The sequence below is a fragment of the Hylobates moloch genome, unplaced genomic scaffold, assembly GCF_009828535.3.
Source record: "Hylobates moloch isolate HMO894 unplaced genomic scaffold, HMol_V3 SCAFFOLD_10, whole genome shotgun sequence".
NCBI lineage: Eukaryota > Metazoa > Chordata > Mammalia > Primates > Hylobatidae > Hylobates > Hylobates moloch.
The window spans coordinates 79650740-79664874 of record NW_026652285.1 but is presented as its reverse complement, the minus strand read 5'-3'; the positions used below and the strand labels follow the sequence as shown (position 1 = coordinate 79664874).

The following is a 14135-nucleotide window of genomic DNA, read 5'->3' as shown; positions in this document are numbered from 1 at the left end:
TTTTTAAGGAGTGGGGTGATAGCCATAGTTGATTGACCCACATCTTAAAAGGCACAGTGCTAAGCCCTTTAAAATTTCTCGTGTAATACCCCTTCTGTAATAACTCTGAGGTTGTTATTATCATCCCCAATGTATAGATGAGAAAAGGGAGTTTCCCAGAAATGAGGAAGTCACTTGCATTCAGCCACCATTACTAATGACCTAGATTCAAACCCAAGTCTCTGTGACTCCAGCACCCAAGCTCTAAACCCAACGATGAACACATTGATGTTCAGCTGGAATTTGGAAGCTTGGAAGTACAGTTTGCCAGATGGAAGAAATTGTCTCCTGAAACATTTAGTACCTTCTATTTATCTAGAAAATTGTAGACCCATGCTGGGCACAGTGGCTTACGCCTATAATCCCAGCACTTTGGGAGGCCAAGGCAGATGGATCACCTGAGGTCTGGAGTTCGAGATCAGCCTGACCAACATGGAAGAACCCCGTCCGTACTAAAAATACAAAATTAGCCAGGCATGGTGCACATGCCTGTTATCCCAGCTACTTGGGAGGCTGAGGCAAGAGGATCGCTTGAACCCAGGAGGCGGAGGTTGTGGTGAGCCGAGATGCACCATTGCACTCCAGCCTCGGCAGCAAAGCTAGACTCCATCTCAAAAAAAAAATAAATAAAAAAAGAGAGAGAGAGAATGTTACTGCTAAACACACTGCTAGGAACAGGAGACAACAGAACCCAACATATGAAATGACAAAGCCTTCAGAATCTGTACAGATTCCCTCATCAGCATCCCCCAAAAGTGATAGCAGCCTTCCCTGGATGGCCTCAAAAGAAAGAAAGAAAGAAAGAGAGAGAGAGAGAGAGAAAGAAAGGAAAGAAAGAAAGAAAGAAAGAAAGAAAGAAAGAAAGAAAGAAAGAAAGAAAGAAAGAAAGAAAGAAAGAAAGAAAGAAAGAAAGAAAGAAAATTGTCAGCCCAGTGCAGTGGCTCCCACCTGTAATCTAAGCAGTTTGGGAGGCCGAGTTGAGTGGATCATCGGAGCTAAGGAGATCGAGACCAGCCTGGGCAACATGGTGAAACCCTGTCTCTACCAAAAATACAAAAAATTAGCTGGGCATGGTGGCATGCACTTGTAGTCCCAGCTACTCGGGAGGCTGAGGTGGGAGGATCACTTGAGCCTGGGAGGCGGAGGTTGCAGTGAGCCAACATTGCGCCACTGCACTCCAGCCTGGGTGACAGAGTGAGGCCATGTCTCAAAAAAAAAAAAAAAAAAAAAGAAAGAAAAGAAAATTGTCTTAGGAAGTCATCTAATCCAGTGTCCTTGCATTGTACTGTCGGAGAACCTGGAGCCCAGGGAAAGAGATATGCCCAAGCTGACGATCTATGGAGTTTTCCAATGAGTCCTGGGTCTCCTGACCCCAGTGCACTATCTGTAATCTCCAGGTGGCCTCAAGATCAAAGACCGAGAAGATAAAGAGGAGGAACCTGCTTGGTGAAGGGCAGCCTACACGGTGAAAAAGACATTGTTTCTGCCCGAAGAAGCCTGCAAATCAGCAAAGGAGAGAATTCAGGCCCAAATAACAAACACCAAGAGAAAGAGGGTAAAAACAAAAACAAAACAAAAACCTTTAGGGTCTTTAAAGGGCTTCATCTCTCAGGACAGAATTGGGGAAGACTTCTTGGAGGAGACTATGGGGGAGCTAGGCCTGCAGTAGAGACCACAGAAAGGTGGAGGGGCACACCTAGACGGGAGTACTAATAACAACTAATATTTATTGACCTGGCTGGGCATGGTGGCTCATGCCTATAATTCCAGCTCTTTGGGAGGCTGAGGCAGGTGTATCACTTGAGGTCAGGAGTTCTAGACCAGCCTGGCCAACATGGTGAAACCTCATCTCTACTAAAAATACAAAAATTAGCTGAACATGCTCGCTTGAACCCAGGAGGCAGTGATTGCAGTGAGCCGAGATCGTACCACTGCACACTAGCCTGGGTGACAGAATGAGACTCGGTCTCAAAAAAAAAATTGTATTGTGCCATAATGTACAGGCTCTATGCTAAATGCTATACAAGTTACAAGTACGAGCTCCTTTAAATCCCATATTAACAGTGTAAGGTAGGTATGATAATTACACCTATTTTTCAGAAAGGGGAAATTGAGACATAGAAGATAAGAGAGTAGTCCAAGGATATGTGGCCGGGCAGTGTCAGATTCCAGAATGAGAATGAAGGCTGGAGCGGAGTGACTCCGACATTTGGATGCCTGAGGGAGGATTCCGGGTCGGCAAGGGGGCAAGGATGTAGGATGAGGGATAGGAGATAAGGCACTCTTTGTTGAAGGCAAATCAACTTCCAGCTTTCCCCGGGCTCTTCCCTGACTACCTGGGGCCTCCTACAGCAGGTAAGGAGTACTCAGTTAATGGGGGTCAGGACCCAGACTCACTGGCCTCTGGATGTGCCAAAAGACCTTCCAGAAGCCACCAGCACTAAGTTGAGGAGCCCTGGCTAAAGGGTCATGGAAGCTGTTGGACTCATACTGGAACCACATGTCCAGGCACCTATTCCTGACTGATCTTATACCAGCCCTGGGAGCTCTGTGAGGAAGACCTTGGACCCTAGTCCTAGAATCTCGTGCATACTTTCCAAATGCCAATCACAACTATGGCTCAGCCCCCATGAGGACAGTAGGGTTAACGAGTAAGGGCACAGGTTGTGGCAGCAGCCCAAGCCCCGCTCTAACAGCTGTGAGACCTCAGGCCAGCTCCAGCCCTCAGGACTTCAGTGAGTACTGAGAGTGATCATCCCTACCTCATGGCTGGTTAGGAGGAATCTGTGAAATCAGATGAATGACAGCCAGTATAATGCCTGGTGCCCACAGGTGTTTAAGAAATGCTAAATTCTTGCAGGTGACTTTGAGACTTCTCTTCTTCTTGGAGCGGGTTGGGCATGGGATGGGCATGCCCCAGTCCTTGGTTCCTTTTCTTCCCTAAAAACAGATCCATGGGCCTTTTGAGGGTTGAGAATGTTACTGCTTCTCACCTGATAGTGGTGAAGGAAAAAACAAAAAGAAAGAAAACAAATACAAATAATAAAAAAGAAAGAAAGAAAGAAAGAAAAGGTCATGCACAGTGGCCCATGCCTGTAATCCTAGCACTTTGGGAGGCCAAAGCAGGTGGATCACTTGAGGTTAGGAGTTCAAGACCAGCATGCCCAACATGGTGAAACCGTGTCTCTACTAAAAATACAAGAATTAGGCTGGGTGAGGTGGCTCACACCTGTAATCCCAACACTTTGGGAGGCTGAGATGGGCAGATCACCCGAGGTCAGGAGTTTGAGACCAGCTTGGCCAACACGGCAAAATCCCACCTCTACTAAAAATACAAAAATTGGTTGGGCATGGTGGCACATGCCTGTAATCCCAGCTACTCAGGAGGCTGAGGCAGGAGAATAGCTGGAACCTGGGAGGCAGAAGTTGCCGTGCTGAGATCATGTCACTGCACTCCAGCCTCGGCAACAAAGCTAGACTGTCTCAAAATAAGAAAAAAAGAGAGAGAGAGAGAGAGAATGTTACTGCTAAACACTGCTAGGAACAGGAGACAAAGGAACCAACATGTGAAATAACAAAGGCTTCAGAACCTGTACAGATTCCCTCATCAGCATCCTCCAAAAATGATAGCAGCCTTCCCTGGATGGCACCCACTATTTCAAGGGGGCAGCTTTCTTCAACTTTCCTCCACCCCAGACCTTCTTGAGACGCCACTAGAGTTTTGTTCATCCATTACACTCACTGAATATCGAACCAGTGTTGTGGATGTGAGACAACTCAATGGCAAATGGGAAAGCCACTCAAGCGTTCATCAAGGGATGAATGGATAAACGAAATGCAGTGCACACATACAATGAAATAGTACTCAGCCATGAAAAGGAAGGAAATTCTGACACATGCTACATCATGGATAAACTCTGAAGACATTATGCTAAGGAAATAAGCCTGTCACAAGAGGATTTTACCTATATAAGTAGAGTAGTCAAATCCATAGAGACACAAAGTAGAATAGAGGTTACCAGGAACTGCAGAGAGAAGAGAATGAGGAGTTAGTGTTTAATGGGAACCGAATTTCTGTAGTAGAAAGTGAAAACGCTCTGGAGATGGATGGTGATGATGGTTGCACAATAATGTGAATGTGCTTAATGTCTCTGAACTGCACACTTTAATGTGGTTAAAATGGGCAGGGTGTGGTGACTCACACCTGTAATCCCAGCACTTTAGGAGGCCAAGGCGGGGGGATCACTGGGTCAGGAGATAAGACCATCCTAGCCAACGTGGTGAAACCCAGACCCTACTAAAATACAAAAAAAAAAAAAAATTAGCCGGGTGTGGTGGCACGTGCCTATAGTCCCAGCTACTCGGGAGGCTGAGGCAGGGGAATCACTTGAACCCGGGAGGCGGAGGTTGCAGTGAGCCGAGATTGCGCCACTGAACTCCAGCCTGGAGTGGGAGCGAGACTCCGTCTCAATAAAAAAAATTTTTTTTTAAAGTGATTAAAGTGGTAAATTTTGTGTCATGTATATTTTACCACAATTTTAATGATTAAAAAAAAGGAGGGGATGGGCAAATAGGGGCTTTCCTGCTCCCAGAGCTCTCCCCGTCTAGATTTCTTATCACAAAGCCATGTGATAAGAAATCTGAACAGCCAGGCCAACATGGCGAAACTCCGTCTCTACTAAAAATACAAAAAATTAGCTGGGCATGGTGGCGCGCCTGTAGTCTCAGCTACTCGGGAGGCTGAGACGGGAGAATTACTCGAACCCCGGAGGCGGAGGTTGCAGTGAGCCAAGATTGTGCCACTGCACTCCAGCCTGGGGGACAGAGCGAGACTGTGTCTCAAAAAAAAAATCTGAACCGTACAGGCAGCTGTGGGTGTCTCAGTCTGGTCTTTCTCCCAGCCCAGAGTGTAGAGAGTTCCCTCTGGGCTGGGAGAAAGACCAGCAATGAGTCCTTTCCCTGCTGGGAGGCGGGCAGCCTGGCTGCGTCCATCTCCGTACACACTGGAGAAGTCCCTTCAAAATACAGCTTGTTTGCTCGGTACCCTGGGTCAGTCTGTAATCCCAGCTATCCCAGCACATTGGGAGGATAAGGGGGAAGGATCGCTTGAGCACAGGAGTTCAAGGCTGCAGTGAGCTATGACTGCACCACTGCACTCCAGCCTGGGTGACAGAGTGAGGTTCTGTCTCAAAAAGAAATTTTGTTGTTGTTGTTGTTGTTTTTGAGACGGAGTCTTGCTCTGTCACCCAGGCTGGAGTGCAGCGGCGTGATCTCGGCTCACTGCAACCTGCACCTCCTGAGTTCAAGCGATTCTCCTGCCTCAGCCTCCCAAGTAGCTGGGACCACAGGCGTGTGCAACCACACCCAGCTATTTTTTTTGTATTTTTAGCAGAGATGGGGTTTCACCGTCTTAGCCAGGATGGTCTCGATCTCCTGACCTTGTGATTCACCTGCCTCAGCCTCCCAAAGTGCTGGGATTACAGGCGTGAGCCACCGCGCCGGGCCTAAAAAGAGTTTTTTTTTTTAACGACAAAATACGTCTTGTAGACCTGTGGGTCCCAACCACCCCCAATCCCCCACCCATCGCAAACCAAGCTAACTATCAACTGCTCAATTAGGTCAGTCGTGGTGGCTCATGCCTTTTTTTTTTGAGACAGAGTCTCACTCTGTTGCCCAGGCTGGAATGCAGTGCAGTGGTGCCATCTCGGCTCACTGCAACCTCCGCATCCTGGGTTCAAGAAATTCTCTGTCTCAGCCTCCTGAGTAGCTGGGATTACAGGCAGGTGCGCCACCACGCCCGGCTAATTTTTGTATTTTTAGTAGAGATGGGGTTTCACTATCTTGACCAGGCTGATCTTGAACTCCTCACCTCGTGATCCACCCACCTTGGCCTCCCAAAGTGCTGAGATTACAGGTGTGAGCCACTACGCCCGGCCCATGCCATGCCTATTATCTCAACGATTTGGGAGGCTGAGGTGAGAGGATTCCCTGAACCTAGAAGTTCAAGACCAGCTTGAACAACATAAAAAGACTCCCACTCCACAAAAAATTTTAAAAATTAGCCAGGCATGATGGCACTGACCTGTAGCCTCAGCTACTTAGGAACCTGAGATGGGAGGATCACTTGAGCCTGGAGTCTGCAGTGACTTATGATGGTGCCACTCTCGTCCATCCTGGACAACAGAGTGAGAACCTGTCTCTAATAAAAAAAATGTAGGCCAGGTGCAGTGGCTCACACCTGTAATCCCAGCACTTTGGGAGGCCAAGGCGGGTGGATTGCTTGAACCCAGGAGTTCCAGACCAGCCTGGCCAACATGGTGAAACCCTGTCTCTACTAAAAATACAAAAATTAGCCAGGTGTGGTGGCACGCACCTGTAATCTCAGCTACTTGGGAGGCTGAGGCAGGAGAGTCGCTTGAACCCAGGAAGTGGAGGTTGCAGCGAGCCAAGTTCGTATCACTGCACTCCAGCCTGGGTGACAGAGCAAGACTCAGTCTCAAAAAAAAAAAAAAAGTAAAAAGTAAATAAATTTTAAAATTATTTTATGAAACTGCTCAACCAAAATTCACTTCTCCCGTTAAGTGGGCTTTGACCAGAACAGAAATGAATGTCGCGGACGGGGCACTCCTCAAATGACCCACTGCTGCTCCTGAATTTCCAACCTAGGTAACGGCCCTGGTCCCTGTTATTAGGCTATCTTCTTTCCCTGCTACCTTCCTTCTCGAACTCTCAAATCCAACTTGACCTTTTGTTATCCACTTTTTTTTTTTCTTTTGAGACAGGGTATCCCTCTGTCGCCCAGGCTAAACTGAGCAAACGACAAAATACAGCTTGTAGACCTGTGGGTCCCAACCCCCCAGCTTTATCACTGCAACCTCAGCCTCCCAGGTTCAAGCGATTCTCCCGCCTTAGCCTCCTGAGTAGCTGGGATTACAGGTGCCTGCCATCACACCTGGCTAATTTTTTTGTATTTTTATTTTATTTTATTATTTCATTTTATTTTTTTGAAATGGAATCTCGCTCCGTCACCAGGCTGGAGTGCAGTGGCACGATCTCGGCTCACTGCAACCTCTGCCTCCCGGGTTCAGGCAATTTCCAGCTAATTTTTGTATTTTTAATAGAGACAGGATTTCACCATGTTGGCCAGGCTGATCTCAAACTCCTGACCTCGAGTGATCTGCTGCCTTGGCCTCCCAAAGTGCTGGGATTATAGGCATGAGCCACCGTGCAGGGCTTTGTTACCCACTTCTAGGGGCCAAGATAGGGAGGACTGAATGGGTGTCCAGGGGTCTGATTCTAATGCTGCCGCTACCTCCTTCTCCAGGCCACTCACAGGTCAGTCATAGGCCAGTCACAAGACCTTTACAGATGCGAGCTTGATAGAGGTGACAGTGACATGCCCTAAAGCATTAGGGCAAAGATATGCAGAGCTGAAAAGAGATTGGATGGCTGTCCCGGAACAAAACTAAACTTGACTCAGGATTAATGTATCTAAAGAAGGAATGTGCCCAGGAGTGGCTGGCAGAGGGCAGGAAGGGAAGGGACTTTGTCAGCCTGGGAGTCACAGAAAAGGCAGAGTTATTTATTTATTTATTTATTTATTTTTATTTTGTTTATTTATTTATTTTTTCGAGATAGAGTCTCGCTCTGTCACCCAGGCTGAAGTGCAATGGTGCGATCTTCAGCTCACTGCAACCTTCATCTCCCAGGTTCACGTGATTCTCCTGCCCCAGCCTCCCAAATAGCTGGGATTACAGGCGCCTGCCACCATGCCTGGCTAATTTTTGTATTTTTAGTAGAGACAGAGTTTCACCATAATGGCCAGGCTGGTCTCTTGTCCAGGCTGGTCTTGAACTCCTGACCTTGTGATTCACTGGCCTCAGCCTCTCAAAGTGCTGGGATTACAGAGTGAGCCACCGCGCCTGGTCACACCTGGCTAATTTTTATGTGTTTTTTAATAGAGACAGGGGTTCGCCATGTTGGCCAGGCTGGTCTCAAACTCCTGACATCAGGTGATCTGCCCACCTTGGCCTCCCAAAGTGCTGGGATTACAGGTGTGAGCCACCGTACCCAGCCATATTCATTGATTTATTCAATAAATGATTACTAAACTCTCACCCTATGCTAGGCAGTGTTCTCGGTATGAGGATATAGAGTGAGTAACACACACAGTTGGAACCCTGACCTTGCAGAGCTTATATTCTAGGGAGGAAGTCAGACAATAAAAAAGATAACCAAATATAATAAGTTGTATGGCAGATGCAGGTAAAAGATACAGAGAAAATAAACTTGGATGGATGCAGTAGCTCATGCATGTAATCCCAGCACTTTGGGAGGCTGATGCAGGAGGATGGCTTGAGTCCAGGAGTTCAAGACTGGCCTGGGCCAGGCATGGTGGTTCATGCCTGTAATCCCAGCACTTTGGGAGGCCGAGGTGGGGAGATCACCTGAGGTCAGGAGTTTGAGACCAGCCTGGCCAACATGGTGAAACCCCGTCTCTACTAAAAATACAAAAATTAGCTGGGCGTGGTGTTACGTGGCTGTAGTCCCAGCTACTTGAGATGTTGAGGTGGGAGAATTGCTTGAACGCTGGAGGCAGAGGTTGCAGTGAGCCGAGATCGCACCATTACACTCCAGCCTAGGCAACAGAGCAAGACTCCATCTCAAAAAAAAAAGTCATCAAGAGGAATATAGATTTCCAACTTTGGGGATGAGGAATTGCAATTTTTTTTTTTGAGACAGAGTTTGGCTCTTTTTGCTTAGACTGGAGTGCAATGGTGTGATCTCGGCTCACTGCAAACTCCGCCTCCTGGGTGCAAGCGATTCTCCTGCCTCAGCCTTCCAAATAGCTGGGATTACAGGCATGCGCCACCACAGCGGGCTAATTTTGTATTTCTAGTAGAGACGGGGTTTTTCCATGTTGGTCAGGCTGGTCTTGAACTCCCGACCTCAGGTGATCCGCCCGCCTTGGCCTCCCAAAGTGCTGTGATTACAGGTATGAGCCACTGTGCCCAGCTGGAATTGCAATTTTTAAAAGGCTGACTATGGCAGAAAGTTGGTACTAAGGCAAGACTTGAAGTTGATGAAATTCACTGTTTGGATGTCTCTGGAAGAGTATTCTAGGTAGGGGAACCCACAAAGGCAAAAGATTTGGGGTAGGGGGCCTGGAGCACTGGAGCAACAGTGAAGAAGCCAGTGCTGGAAGAGACTTTGCAAGTGGGGAGGAGGAGATGAGGTCAGCAAGGAAACAGGGAGCTAGGTGGTCTAGGGCCTTGCAGGCCACTGCAAAGATTTGGCAAGACCTACGGCAGATCCCACTCCTGTTCAGGGGAGAGGGGTCTTCACCAGTGGATTGGTGGTGGTGGTTGTTGTTGTTGTTTTTGAGATGAGGTCTTGTTCTGTTGCCCAGGATGGAGTGGAGTGGCACAATCTTAGCTCACTGCAACCTCCGCCTCCCAGGTTCAAGTGATCCTCCTGCCTCAGCCTCCTGAGTAGCTGGGATTATAGGCAGCTGCCACTATGCCCGGCTAATTTTTGTATTTGTAATAGATACGGGGTTTCACCATGTTGGTCAGGCTGGTCTCTAACTCCTGACCTGATGATCCGCCCACCTCGGCCTCCCAAAGTGCTGGGATTAGGCGTGAGCCACCATGCCCAGCCACCAGTGGATTTTAAGCCTTCTCCCAATGGCGGGATGTACAGGGCAGGTTGCTTGGGACTGATACCTTTGAACAGGGAAGGCCCATAACTAAACTGCCTGGATTCCAGGCCCACCTGGTAACCTCCAGGTCACACTCTGGCTTCCCAGGGACAGATCCTCTAGAGGGAGAAAACCTGGGCATTCTTCTCACTGTGAAACTTCTACTTTTTAAAAAAATTTTTAAACACATTTTTTATTAAGTAGAGATTGGGTTTCTCAATGTTACCCAAACCAGTCTCAAATTCCTGGCCTCAAGCGATCCTCCTGCCTTGGCCTCCAAAAGTGCTGGGATTACAGGACTGAGCCACTGTGCCCAGCAGGATCATGTTCTTGTATATCATATTTCATTAAACGCAGCCTCCCAATACATTTTTTTTTTTTTGAAGATGAAGTCTCGCTCTGTCACCAGGCTGGAGTGCAGTGGCATGATCTTGGCTCACTGCAACCTCCACCTCCTGGGTTCAAGTGATTCTCCTGCCTCAGCCTCCTGAGAAGCTGGGACTATAGGTGCACGCCACCATGCCTAGCTAATTTTTGTATTTTTAGTAGAGACGGGGTTTCACCATGTTGGCCAGGATGGTCTCGATCTCTTGACCTTGTGATCTGCCCACCTCGGCAGGCTGGGATTACAGCCATGAGCCACTGCACCCGGCTGCCTGCCGATGCATTTTCAAAATTTAATTGGAAAATAATAATCATATAATAATTATATATATTTTTTATATATATATTAGAGACAAGGTCTCTCTGTGTTGCCCAGGCTGGTCTTGATCTCCTGGGCTCAGGCAATCCTCCTGCCTCAGCCTCCCAAAGTGCCGGGATTACAGGCGTGAGCTATCATGCCTGGCTGTCATTTCTATATTGCCCTGGACTTCTCTTACATGTCCAAGCCTTCCAGAATGACAGGGCGGTAGCAAAGCTGCACTGTAGAAGGTAATTCGGGAGGAGGTGGAGGCAAGCAAGCAGCATTGGGCCACAGAAGAGGACCTGGTATCCCACGAGAAAAGAGGACAAGGAGTGGGGTTGCTGTCGGGAAGATAAGAGGTAGATAAGAGGTGTTTAAAATCCTGTATTGTGATATATAGACCAGTGGAACAGAACAGAGGCCTCAGAAATAATGCCACACATCTAAACCATCTGATTTTTTATAAACCTGACAAAAACATGCAATGGGGAAAGGATTCCCTATTTAATAAATGTTGCTGGGAAAACTGGCTAGCCATATGAAGAAAACCGAAAGTGGACCCCTTCCTCTCACCTTATACAAAAATTAACTCAAGATGGATTAAAGACTTAAACGTAAGCCTAAAACCATAAAAACCCTAGAAGAAAACCTAGGCAATACCAATTCAGGACATAGGCATGGGCAAAGACTTCATGACTAAAACACCAAAAGCAATGGCAACAAAAGATAAAATTGACAAATGGGATCTCATTAAACTAAAGAGCTTCTGCACAGCAAAAGAAACTACCATCAGAGTGAACAGGCAACCTAAAGAATGGGAGAAAATTTTTGCAATCTATCCATCTGACAAAGGGCTAATATCCAGAATCTACAAAGAACTTAAACAAATTTCAAGAAAAAAAACAACCCCATCAAAAAGTGGGCGAAGGATATGAACGGGCACTTCTCAAAAGAAGACATTTATGTGACAGACAGGTGAAAAATGCACATCATCACTGGTCATTAGAGAAATGCAAATCAAAACCACAATGAGATACTATCTCATGACAGAATGACGATCATTAAAAAGTCAGGAAACAACAGATGCTGAAGAGGATGTGGAGAAATAGGAAAGCTTTTACATTGTTGGTGGGAGTGTAAATTAGTTCAACCATTGTGGAAGACAGTGTGGCGATTCCTCGAAGATCTAGAACCAGAAATACCATTTGACCCAGCAATCCGATTACTGGGTATATACCCAAAGGATTATAAATAATTCTGCTATAAAGACACATGCACATGTATGTTTATTGCAGCAGTGTTCAAAATAGCAAAGATTTGGAACCAACCCAAATGCTCATCAATGATAGACTGCATAAAGAAAATGTGGCACATACACACCATGGAATATTATGCAGCCATAATAAAGGATGAGTTCATGTCCTTTGCAGGGACATGGATGAAGCTGGGAATCATCATTCTCAGCAAACTAACAAAGGAACAGAAAACCAAACACCGCATGTTCTCACTCATAAGTGGAAGTTGAACAATGAGAACACATGGACACAGGGAGGGGAACATCACACACCAGGGGTTCTGGGGAGGAATAGCATCAGCGGGGCTAGGGGAGGGATAGCATTAGGAGAAATACCTAATATAGATGATGGATTGATGGGTGCAGCAAACCACCATGGCGTGTGTACACCTATGTAACGAACCTGAACGTTCTGCATATGTATCCCGGAACTTAAAGTATAATAAACAAACAAACAAAATGCTAAAGCAGAAAAATAAATAAAATATCAAAAAAAAATCCTCTGTTGTTCAGCAGGATCAAGCTGAGACTATGAACTTCAGAGCAGAAAACCTTGGCCTTTAGAAGTGTGTTTTTATGTATGGGTAAACCTTTGGGTCCCATGTCCAAAAACAGCAATGAGTATTGTGTTCTGTGCTCTGTCTCCAGTTGACCCACTCTCCTTCAGTGAAGCTCCAGCTGAAAAAGGGACTTTCTTTTATGAAGAAAGAGAGAAGGTGAAACAGTTATAACCTAAGGAAAGTAATTACACATCAGGCCAGAAACACCCCACTGTGTTTCCAAGTGAATGTAATTTTGTTTGAACAAGTTGAACTAAAATTTATTTTGGCTGATCTTGAATTTGCAGAACACACACACACACACACACACACACATACACACAAACTTTCACATGGGAAAAAAGAAAGAAAGAAAGAAAGAACTCATTTCTTGCTGTTGTATTTTAAGTTTAGGTAAATGTAGGAGGCTGTACTCAAGCCCTGACACTTGGCTACCCTGAGCCTCACCCTGTGCACAGAAGAGTGTGTCAAAACTGGGGCAGGTTCTGGTCAGCCAAGATGTTGGACATCACAAGGAGTAGAACAGACAGGAGAAGAAGGCTTCAGTGTGTCCTAGAAAGAGCTCTAGATTCACAGAGAGGGGAACCTGGAGCTTGCTGAATGATCTTGGTAAGTCACTTAACCTCTCTAAGCTTCAGGCATAAAATAGAGTCTGTGAAACCCTCCCTATGGGCAGAAGTGGCAGTGTGCATTTAACAATCCAGATGGCAGGAGAACCGCAACAAGGGTACTGCCATAGGTTCCTGGTGGGGTTGGGGGAAGGTACCCAAAGTTAACCCTTTAGTAGTTGAATCATAGGGAGGACCAGGGCACTCCAGGAGAGTAGCCAGTGTGGTGGGGGACACTCAGTGGTCTCAGGACAGTGGCTACTTACCAACTACTACAATGTTGATGTAATATTGCAGCAGCAGTTACAATGGCACAACTTATGCCAGTGTCTATCACATGAATGGCACTTTGCCTACGGGCTGTCTGCAAAGATTAAGTGAGATCATGCAGATGAATGAATGAGTGGGTGAATGAGTGAATGGGCAGCTTGGACTATGCTTGTAAGTCAAGAATGCGCTTAAAAACATTTTATTGAATATCTACATTATGCCTGTTTTCATGCCAGATGCTGAGGATGAAAACTCCTTGGGGCAGTACGTGATGGATGGGAAGGGCATTGCCAGTGGAGGTCATGGTATGAACAAAGGCACAGAGGTAAAAACAAAAGCGAGCAAAAGCAAGCAAACAATAACCACAAGCAGCCTGCCTTGCTTAAATAAAAAGCAGCCTGCCTTGCTTAAGAAGCCACAAGGTGTCATGGTGCTCAGCATAAAGTTTGAGATTGGAAAGAGCAAGAGATGGAGTCATGGAGACATAATAAAGACCAGTCTTGTTAGAGTTGAATGCTGCCATAGAAGGGCACCAAGGATGGGCAGTGACAGGTTACTTGCTAACTAAAATAATCAAGGCTGGGTGCGGTGGCTCACGCCTGTAATCCCAGCACTTTGGGAGGCTGAGGTGGGAGGATCACCTGAGGTCGGGAGTTCGAGGCCAGCCTAAAAAACATGGAGAAACCCCGTCTCCACTAAAAATACAAAATTGGCCGGGCATGGTGGTGCACACCTGTAATCCCAGCTACTCAGGAGGCTGAGGCAGGAGAATCGCTTGAACCCGGGAGGCGCAAGTTGTGGTGAGCTGAGATTGCACCATTGCACTCCAGCCTGGGCAACAAGAGCAAAACTCTGTCTCAAAAGAAAAAAAAAAAAAAATCACTCCGGCAGCAGTGTGGAGAATGGTTCCCAGGCAGGGAGGCTGTTTAGGGAATATTGCAATAATCCAGGTTAATGAAGATGAAACAAAAAATAAATT

The 14135-nt window shown here is 46.6% G+C and overlaps 1 pseudogene; it reads right to left on the bottom strand.

The window, feature by feature from the left end:
• Positions 1–13460, bottom strand: part of LOC131384488 (uncharacterized) — a 34749-nt pseudogene extending 21289 nt beyond the window's left edge.
• Between the last annotated feature and the right edge of the window lie 675 nt (positions 13461–14135).